Genomic DNA, 11,253 nt, shown 5'->3' with positions numbered 1-11,253 from the left:
GCAGTGGGCACACCTGAAGTCCCAGATACTTGGGAGGCTGAGGTGGGAGGATCACTTGAGCCCAAGAGGCGGAGGTTGCAGTGAGCTAAGATCATGCCACTGTACTCCAGCCTGGGAGACAGAGTGAGAGTCAGTGTCTCTCTCTCTCTCTCTCTCTCTCTCTCTCTCTCCTCACACACACACACACACACACACACACACAGATGCATCATTAGGTTGTTTACTTAAAAGTTTTCTACCTTTCTACTTTTTTTTTTTTTTTTGAGACAGAGTCTCACTCTCACCCAGGCTGGAGTGGTGACATCCATCTCCGTTTACTGCAACGTCTGCCTTCCAGGTTCAAGCGATTCTCGTGCCTCAGCCTCCTGAGTAGCTGAGACTACAGGCATGCACCACCACAGCTGGCTAATTTTGGGCATTTTTAGTAGTGATGGGGTTCATCATGTAGGCCAGGCTGGTCTTGAACTCCTGGCTCAAGTGATCTGCCCACCTTGGCCCCCCAAAGTGCTGGGATTGTAGGTGTGAGCCACTGCACCTGGCCTGAAGTTGTTCTACTTTTTTGATGTAGGTGCTTACAGCTGTAAACATTTCTCTTAGTGTTTCTTTCACTGTAGCCAATAGGTTTTGGTATGTTGTGTTTCCATTATCATTTGTTTCAAGATTTTTTTTTTCTTAGACAAGGCAGCATGAGCAAAAAATAAAAGGAATTTAGAATTTTCCTTCCTAATTTCTCATTGACCCACTGGTCATTCAGGAGCATATTGTTTAATTTCCATGTGTTTGTATAGTTTCCAAAGTACCTCTTGTTACTGATTTCTAGTTTTATTCCATTGTGATCAGTGAAGATACTTGATATCATCTCAATTTTTTTTGAATTTTTTAAGACTTGTTTTGTCTTAACATATGGTCTGTCCTTGAGAATGTTCCATGTGCTGAGAAGAATGTGTATTCTGCAGCCATTGGATAAAATGTTCTGTAAATATCTATTAGGTCCATTTGGTCTGTAGTGCAGATTAAGTCCAGTGTTTCTTCGTTGATTTTCTGTCTGGATGATCTGTCCAATGCTGAAAGCAAAATGTTGAAGTCTCCAGTTATTATTGTATTGGGGTGTATCTCTCTTTTTAGCTCTAATAATGTTTGCTTTATATATCTGGGTGTTCCAATGTTGGGTGCATATATATTTACAATTGTTATATCCTCTTAGTGAATTAACTCTTTTATCATTATATAATGACTTTTGGTTTTTGTCTTGAAATTTATTTTGTCTGATGTAAGTATAGCTTCTCCTGCTCTTTTTTGGTTTCTGTTTGCATGGAATATATTTTTCCATCCCTTTATTTCTAGTCTATGTGTGTCTTTATAGGTGAAGTGTGTTTCTTATAGGCAACAGATCATTGGGTTTTGTTTTGTTTTGTTTTTAAATCTATTCAGCCACTCTCTGTCTCTTGACTGGGGAGTTCAGTCCATTTACATTCAATGTAGTTTGTTGCCATTGTTGTTGTTGTTGTTGTTATTGAGACAGGGTCTTGCTCTGTTACCCAGGCTGGGATGCAGTGTCATGGTCATGGTTCACTGAAGTCTTGACCTCCTGGGCTTAAGCGCTCCTCCTACCTCAGCCTCCTGAGTAGCTAGGACCACAGGTGTGTACCACCATGCCCAGCTAATTAAAAGAATTTTTTGGCTGGGTGCGGTGGCTCATCCCTGTAATGGCAACACTTTGGGAGGCCGCGGCAGGTGGATCACCTGAGATCAGGAGATCAAGACCAGCCTGGTCAACATGGTGAAACCCCATCTCTACTAAAAAACTAAAAATTAGCTGGGCATGGTGGCAGGCACCTGTAATCCCAGCTACTCAGGAGGCTGAGGCATGAGAATCACTTGAACCCAGGATGTGAAGGCTGCAGTGAGCCAAGATTGTGTCATTGCACTCCAGCCTGGGAGACAAGAGTGAAACTCCGTCTCCAAAAAAAAAAAAAATTGTAAAACAGCAACATAAGACAGGTGAGAAATAAAAATAAAAAATATATATGTAAATAAATTTTATTTTTTTATAGAGCCTGGGACTTACTATGTTGTCTGGGTTCGTCTCAAACTTCTGGGCTCAAGCAATCCTCTCACCTTGGCCTCCCAATGTGCTGGAATTATAGGTGTGAGTCACTGTGCCCAGCCCAATGTTATCATCAATAAGTTAGTACTTACTCTTGACATTTTGTTATTTATTTTCTGGTTGTTTTGTGGTCTTCTCTTCTTTATTTTCTTCCTTGCTTTCTTCCTTTTAGTGAAGGTGATTTTCTCTGGTAGTATGTTTTAATTTCTTGCTTTTTATTTTCTGTGTGTCTGTTGTAGGTTTTTTGTTTGTTTTTGTTTTCCTAAGACAGGTTCTCACTCTGTCACCCAGACTGGAGTGCAGCGGAACAATCATAACTCACTGAAGCCTCTAATACCTGGGCTCAGGCAATCCTCCCACCTCAGCCTCTCAAGTAGCAGGGACTACAGGCATGCACCATCATACTTGGCTAATTTTTTTCTATTTTTTTGTAGAGGTGGGGTCTCACTATGTTGACCAGGCTGATCTTGAGCTCCTGGGCTTAAGCAACCCTCCCATCCTGGCCTCCCAAAGTGTTGGGATTACAGGCATGAGCCATCATGCCAGGGCTGTTGTAGGTTTTTTGATTTGAGATTACCATGAGGCTTGCAAATAATATCTCACAACTCATTATTTTAAACTGATGACAACTTAACACTGATTGTATAAACAAACAAAGAGGAAACTAATAAAAGCACCACTGCAACTTACTTTGTTTCTGCTTCATTTTTGAAGGGTATTTTCAATGCATATACTTTTCTAGGATAAAAGTTTTTTTCCTTCATCACTGTAAATATGTCATGCCACTCTCTCCTGGCCTATGAAGTTTTCACTGAAAAGTCTGCTGCCAGATGTGTTGGAGCTCCATTGTATGTTATTTGTTTCTTTTCTCTTGCTTTTAGGATCCTTTCTTTATCCTTGACCTTTGAGAGTTTGATTATTAAATGTCTCAAGGTAGTCTTATTTGGGTTAAATCTGTTTCGTATGCTAGAACTTTCTTGTACTTGAATATTGATATCTCTTCCCCTAGGTTTGGGAAGTTGTCAGTTATCATTCCTTTGAATAAACTTTGAATAAACTTTCTATCCCTATCTCTCTCTCTTTACATCCTTTTTAAGGCCAATAACTCTTAGATTTGTTTTTTTGAGGCTATTTTCTAGATCCTGTAGGCATGTTTCATTGTTTTTTATTCTTTATTCTTTTATCTCCTCTGACTGTGTATTTTCAAATAGCCTGTCTTCAAGCTCACTAATTCTTTCTTCTGCTTGATCAGTTCTGATGGTGAGAGACTCTGGTGCATTCTTCAGTATGCCAATTGCATTTTTCTACTCCAGAATGTCTGCTTGAGTCCTTTTAATTACTTTAGTGTCTTTGTTAAATTTATCTGATAGGATTCTGAATTCCTTCTCTGTGTTTTCCTGAATTTCATTGAGTTTCCTCAAAGCAGCTATTTTGAATTATCTGTCTGAAAGGTCACATATCTCTATCTCTCCAGATTGGTCACTGGTGACTTATTTAGTTCGTTTGGTGAGGTCATGTTTTCCGGGATGGTCTTGATGCTTGTAGATGCTCATTGGCATACGGGCATTGAGGAGTTAAGTATTTATTGTAGTTTTTGCAGTCTGAGCTTCTTTATACCCATCTTTCTTGGGAAGGCTTTCCAGGCATTTGAAGGGACTTGAGTGTTGTGATCTAAGTTTTTGGTCACTGCATCCATATATGCATTAGGGGGCACCCCAAACCCAGTAATGCTGTGACTCATACAGACTCACAGATGTACTGCCTTGGCAGTCTTGAATAAGATCTGGAAGAGTTCTCTGGATTACCAGGCAGAGGGTCTTGTTCTCTTCTCTTACTTTCTCCCAAACAAATAGAGCCTCTTTGTCTGTGCCACGCTGCCTGGAGCTGGGGGAGGTGTGACACAGCACCTGTGTAGCTACTACCACTGACACTGCACTGGGACAGATCTGAAGCCAGCACAGCACTGGGTCTCGCCTAAGGCCTGTGGTAATCACCGCCTATGTTTGCCCAAGGTCCTAGTGCTCTACAATCAGCAGGCGGTAAAGCCAGCTAGGCTTGTGTCCTTCCCTTCAGGATGGTGAGCTCCTCTTGGCCCTGGGCAGGTCTAGAGATGCTCTCTGAGAGCCAGGGCCTGGAGTTGGAAACCTTAGGAATCTACCTGGTACTCTATTCCACTGCAGCTGAGCTAGCACCCAAGCCACAAGACAAAGTCCTTCCCACCCTTCCCTTCCCATTCCACAAGTAGAGGAGTCTCTCCCCATGGCCGCCATCATCCCAGGCCTGTGGTGAGTACAACTTGGCTACCACTGATACTCACTTAAGGCCCGAGAGCTATTCAGTCAGCTTGTGGTGAATGATATCAAGCCTGAGATTTTCCCTTCAGGGCAGTGGGCTATCCTCTGGCCCAGGGCAGGTCCAGAAATGTCAAGACCCATAGTGAGTATTGCCTGGGTATCACTGTGGATTATTCAGGGCCCAAGGTGATGATCCTTTAGTAAGCAGGTGATGGATCCTGACAGGACTGGGTCCTTCCCTTCAAAGCAGCAGGTTCCCTTCTGGCCCAAGGTGTGTCTAGAAATGTTTTCCGGGAGCTAGGGCCTAGAATGGAGGCCTCAGGACTCTGCCTGGTGCCCTATCCTACTTTGGCTAAGCTAGTACCCACGTTGCAAGACGAAGTCCTCTTTACTCTTCCCCCTCTTCTCCTTAAGTGGAGGGAAAGAATCTCTTCCAAAGCTGCTTGCTGCACTGCCTGGGGCTGGGGTGGGTGGGAGAGTGGTGCAAATACTTTCTTGGCTTCCCTGGCTGGTGTCTCACTAGGTCATTCGCCCCGCAAATCCACTGGCTCCAAGCCCAGCACAGTAGCAAGACTTGCCCAGGAATTGCAGTCCTTGTGGCCTAGGTTGTCTCACAAGTTTATCTAGAACCCTAGAGCACTTTAGCCCATGATGGCGGGACTTGCTGGAACTCAAGTTCTAACTGCTGGGATGGGTGATTCCCCTCTGGCTAGGGCTGGTCTACATGCTCCCTCCATGGGTGCCAGCTGAGTTCTGCCTGGTGTTGCTTTCCACTGTGACCAGGCAGCATTGAGTTCTAATGCAAAGTCCCACAATCACTGTTTCTCTCCCGCCCACAAGTGCAGATTATCTGTCTGCACCACAGGCTGCTGCCGGGGAAACAAGGAGGGGATGGCACCAGCAACTCAGGACTATCTTTCCTACCCTCTCCAGTGCCTATTTCAGTGATATGAAGTTAAAACCAGGTACTGTGATCGCTCACCTGATTTTTGGTTTTTATGAAGGTGCTTTTTTGTTCACTTTGGTGTTCCTATGGGGAGGATGATCAGTGAAGGCTTCTACTCAGCCATCTTGCTCCACCTCCATCTGTCTTATTTTCTCTTTAAATTTTTGGTCATTTTCTGGAAGTTTTACACAACTTGATATTTTAATATTTTATTGCATTTAAAATCTATGCTGTACTATTTTTACTTGTGAAGAACATTTTTTGTTCTTTAAATATTCCGTTTTAAGTAGTGATATTCACTTTTTGGATGTAATATATTTGATTTGTTTTCTGATAATATTAATTATGGGTTTTTTCCCCCTTTCTTTAAAGTGTCCTGCCTGCTTTATATTTATTCCTTCTCAGTTTTTACCTACTCTTTGTTTGGGTAACTTTCAGGTAGAAACCTTCCTCAAAAGGCTGGTGATCCTTTGCTGGCTATTCATATTGAAGAGTGAGGCACTAAAAGCCTGATTAGGGGATCTGTCTTTGTGTGGAAAGGGCTTGTTGACTGTAGGCCTCACTGTAGGGTAATGGAGCAGAAGTCCAGCTGGTTCACTGGGAACCCCAGATAGCAATATCTATAGGTTTTTGCCATTGGCTTGGTCAGTTTCCTCAGAGAGAAATTCTTTTGTCTCATGCCAGGAAGTTAGAGATTAACAGAAGCATTTGGGGGTAGAGTGTGGGAAGCTGTACAGATGTGAGATGTCTCACTATTCAGAATGCCATACCTGTCACCACAATCTCCTCTTCCCACCTGTAAGTCCCGGGAACTATGAAACTGTTCTCCATTTTTATAATTTTGTCACTTAAGGAAATTTTTTTAAGTGGAATCATGCAGTATACACCTTTTGGGATTGACTTTTACCCTCAACATAATTCCCTGGATATTGATCTAAGTTGTTAAGTGTATAAATAGTTTCCCTTTATTCTAGTAGAATTACATGGTATAGACACACCACAGTTTATTTAACCACTCACCCATTGAAGGATGTCTGGGTTGTCTCCAGTTTTTTACTATTATGAGTAAAGCAGCTATAAACATCCATGTACAGATTTTTGTGTGAACATATGTTTTTGTTTCCCTTGGATAAATGCCCAGGAATGCAATTGCTGGGTTGTATGGTAGTTGCATGTTTAGTTTTTTATGAAACTCCCATTTTCCAGTATGACTGTTTTTGTGTTTTAAATAAAAACTTAGTTAAACATAGAAGTGTAGGTTCAAAGTTCTTTTCCTTCTACTCTTTGAAGATGTTATTCCATTTCCCTGCATTCAATGTTGCTGTTGAGAAGTTAGATATCAATCTCACTCTTACTTCTTTGTAGGTGATCTTTTCCTCTCTAGAAGCTTATAGAACTTTATTTAAAATTTTTTTTCCAGCCTCTACATTAAGGACAAAAGAATTTCATTTTTGACTTTCAGACTTTAAAGAGTCCACTGAAATGTATCTAGATATGAATTTTTACTTACAGACTTAGTTGGGAATGCAATGGATTCTTTCCATATTAACATGCATTCTTTTGTATTCTGGGAAATTCTTGGTTATTATTTTTTCAAATATTTTCTCTACTCTGTTTAGTCTTTTGGGGTTTCTAGCATATAGATAGTGCATTAGTTATCTATTGTTGCATTAAAAACTACCCTAAAACTTAATGGCTTAAAACAGCATTAAGCCTTTATTATCTTGTGCAATTTCTTGAGGTCAGGAATCTGGGGTGACTTAGCTGGGTGATTCTGGCTCAGAGTCTCTCAAAGTTGGAGTCAAGATGTTGGTCAAGGCTGAAATCATCTGAAGACTTGGCTGGTGTTAGAGAATCTGATTCCAGGATGGCTCACTCACATGACTGGCAAGTTGATGTTGGCAGTGGCCCTCAGTTTCTGCAAATGTGGACCTCTTTGTAGGATTGATTATCCTCCCAACATGGCAGTTGGCATCCCCCTAAGCAAGGGATTTCAGAGAAAGTAAGAAGAAAGCCACACTGACATTTGTGGTCTGGACTTGGAAACTACAATCTGTTAGTTCCTTAATATTCTACCAGTTACACAGGTCTGACCTAGTCAATGTTGTGAGGAAGTGGGTTGACTTCTACAGAAGGAAGTGAATATCAGGAGATGGTGATCACTGAGGGCTGTCTTTGAAGCTGGCTACTATAGATCAGAACATTTCTTCTTTTCTATCTCCTGACTTGTCTTTCATTCTCATTTCTTTATCCCTTCCTGATGTCTTTTGGATGAGGTCCTCAACCAAGTCATTTAGCTCAGTAATTTCTCATTTAGCTGTATTCTCTCTGCTATTTAGCCTATTCCACTGGAGTGCAGTAATGCAGTCATAGCTCACTGCAGCACTGAACTCCGGACTCAAGTGATCCTCCATTCTCAGCCTCCCAAGTATCTAGAACCACAGGCATGCACCACCATGTCTGGCTCATTTTTGTATTTTTTATAGAGACAGGGTCTATGTTGCCCAGGTTGGTCTCAAACTCCTGGCCTTAAATGATCCTCCCACCTTGGCCTCCCAAAGCTCTGGGATTACAGGTGTGAGCCACTGCACCTGGCCATCCCAAGTTATTTCAAAAACTAGGTTTTTTTTAAAACATAAGTGTTGTATTATTTGTGCCTTATGCCCTGCGGGTGTATGCACATGAACATGTTTAAGGGGGTGGAGCGGAGGCAGGTAGCAGCTTGGGGGCAATAGCCAGCTCTTCCTCTACCTTCATTCCCAGGGCCTAGTACAGCCCCCAGCACACAGGAGATGCTGGGTAAATATGCATTGAGAGGAGAACAACATTAATAACAACACAATGGTTATTGTCTTTTAAGCACTTGTTGTGTGTCCCTATAAACCTACAAGCACCGTCTGAGGTGGGCACTGACATTTCCATTCTGGAGGATCTCAAGGCTGGAGAGGGGCTCTGGCTGAACTAAGTTCAGGTCTTCCTGCTCTGTTCTAGCCCTAAAATTGGGAGAATGGAATAGGAGAATGAGGAGTGCAGGACATCCAGCCCTGAAAGAGGGGACCAGGTCAGTGCCCTAAAACCAAGTGTTCCAAGCAGTGTTCCCTGGGCCTCCCCATGTGCCTGGGAGCAGAGGCCTGCAGCTTCTGCCACAAGACAAACATTGCTGGAAATCAGGGTGCTGGGGCTAGGCCAGCGTTTGCCTTTTCCTCCACGTCTCGGCAAAGCTACTCGAAAGGCTCTCATCCCCCAGCAGGAAAAGCATATGTTCTTTCCATATAGAGGAGAAATTGTTCCACCAGTGAGTAAGCCTCTTGGCTGCAGAGCCTGGCCCAGCCCACAGAACACTGGACAGGAAGCTGGGCTGTGCTGCTTACCACTCCTGGAACTGGGACAGGGCTGGCTGACACCCTTGGAGATGACAATGGGCCTTCGGATGGGGCTGGGGGACAGTGGGGAAGCAGGGGCTGGGATGTGCCTGGAGACATTCAGTGGTTCAGGGTAGGAGGAGCATGAGTACACCCCTGAATAGAAGCACTTTTCTCCATTCTGGCTGAGATGGGCTGGAAGCGGGGAGGGACAAGGGGACTGAGAGGGGCAGGGCAGCCTTTCCAGTCCCCTCACTGGGTCAGCCCAGGAGTCTGGGTCTGAGTCAGAGGTGACTCAGGTGTGCTCAGAAAGGTGGGGCTGTTTTTTAGACTGTTATTTCCAGCTACCCAAAAAGTCTCTTTGATGCCTGCACAGTTAGGTGGCAGGCAGTGACTCTTGTCCCTGACACCTTAGTTCATCCTGCCAGTGCCGCAGGTCTTTCTACCAGCCGCAGCTGGATGGTGGATGCTGCTCTTTCCCTCAGCTCACCTGGGTCCTGCTTCTCTCTCCATCTTTTCCCCATTTGTTAAGGACCCACTGAGAGTGGGGCTTGGGGAGTGTGGGGAGAGAAGGGACAAGGAAGCCAGGTTGTAGGAATGGGTAGGGGGGCAGCTGGTGGAGGGTAGAGGAGAAATCGGGAGGGGCTTCACATAAAAGGAAAACATTGAGAAATTGAGTGCATTTAACCTGGAAAGTCAAAGACTCAAGGGAGAGGATGGTGACATGAAAACCATTTGAAGATGTGTCGCAGGTCACCCCATTAAAGTGGGATTGAATTTCTTGTGGGTGTGAGCTTGAGGGGGACAAACCTTGCTATGCATAAATCCAGGGCCCCCACCCTCTGAGAAGTCCTTTTGAGAAGTTGATTTTCTGTCCTTGGACACATCCAGGTCAAGGGTAGACGCTTCCCAGTCAGAAAGAGTCAGGTGTCAGCTGGGAGGTGGACTGGAGTTTAGGTCTCAGACTGGTGACCTGTGGCGCCAGACACAGCCCTGACAATGTGCACAATGACCAGCACTTGTGCATGGCCGCAGCAAGCTGGGGCTGAGTGGCAACTGCCTGCTTCAGCAGAGCATACGCTCCCTGTTCCCCACAGCACAGCTGGTCTGGTTCAGTCATTTATTTTTCAGGACTGGCCCTTGAAACATTTTCATCTGTGACCCTTGGAACGGAGGCCTGGAATACACCCACCTTTCTCTCTCTTTAGGTGCACCCTGTGGGCTCAGCTGGGGCAGCTGCAGGAGGAGGAAGTAGTACCTGCTAAGAGGCAGGCTCTCCCGTGGGCTCAGGGGATACCAGATAGGCTGAGCTGCCTGCCCTGACTGGGACCCCAGATAGGGCTCCCCGCGGGCTAGACATTACCACCTCAATAAACATCGCCTTCCCTTCTCCCATCATCAAACCTCATTGGAATAAACCCCGCATCTGCAGGCATCGACTCCAATTGTGTTGAGGAGTCTAGAGGGGCAGCCCCAAGGCAGCTCTTGATTTTTATATCAGTAGTGATGGATGCTGTTTATTGGCCCCTGCCCCTCCTGCCCCGGCCCCCCACCCGGTGCTGGGCACCCTGCATACAGACTGTCAATCTTCTTTTCAGCCCTGAGTGGCAGGAAAGCCCATATGGTGGCTGTGGATACTGAGTGTCACAGAAGTGAGACACTCGTCCGCCATGACTCAAGCCAGATCCTCAGCCCAGGTCAGCTGACTCTAAATCTGGTGCTCTTTCTAGAGCTCTCACTGCCTGTGTTTTACGTGACTGCAGCACCTGCTGCTCTTCGGGGTCCTGCCTGCCTGGGATTGGGGGTGGTGGGCACCGCCCCGGTTTTCTCTCCCCTCAGGGCATCTAAGCAAGTCGGGCTGGAGATTCCCTTTGAAATGCTCTGACTTCAGGAAACCTGGTTTGTCTCTCCTTTCAAGGAAGCCTGAAGCCATGGACAGAACCTTGGGCTGGGAGTCAGAAAGCCTGGGCTCACCTCCCAGGCCGGGCTGCATCATGCTCCAACCCCTCTCTGAGCCTTAGCACCTGTGGCTGAGTGAAGACTGCCTAGAACGTCCCTGGAGCAGCCCCCTAGGCATTTTTGAAGACACTGTCCCTCACACCTCATCCCAAAATATTCATTATGCAGGTTCTGCCCTCGAAGCTTTCAGGAAGACAGACGGCCCAAGGCCACCACCTGGTGGCCAGTCATAGCCAGACAAGGCCGATGCACCCAGCAGCCTTGAAGGCACGTGAGAAATCATAAAACTGCAGGGGGCTGGGTCATCACCTTGAAACTCTGTGGACAGGGCAGGAGAGAACCCCGTGAGAGCAGATTGCATCTCCCCCCTCTTCCAGACACGGGAGGGGGCCCTCCAGCTTCCCAGAGGTCAGTGGCTCAGATGGGAGGCATTGCCATCCTAGGACAGCTGAGGGGAAAAAAAACAAGACTTGAGTTTGGGGATGGGGCAGGTCTGGATCGGAATCTCTTGTGTGCTTAACCTTGGTCGAGTCCCTCATCTGTGCAGTGGGCCATTTGGGACCCATCTTGCTGGGCTGTGGACCT

The sequence above is a fragment of the Nomascus leucogenys genome, chromosome 6, assembly GCF_006542625.1.
Source record: "Nomascus leucogenys isolate Asia chromosome 6, Asia_NLE_v1, whole genome shotgun sequence".
Classification (NCBI taxonomy): Eukaryota; Metazoa; Chordata; class Mammalia; order Primates; family Hylobatidae; genus Nomascus; species Nomascus leucogenys.
The sequence above is the reverse complement of the archived record's forward strand: the minus strand, read 5'-3'. Positions refer to the sequence as shown.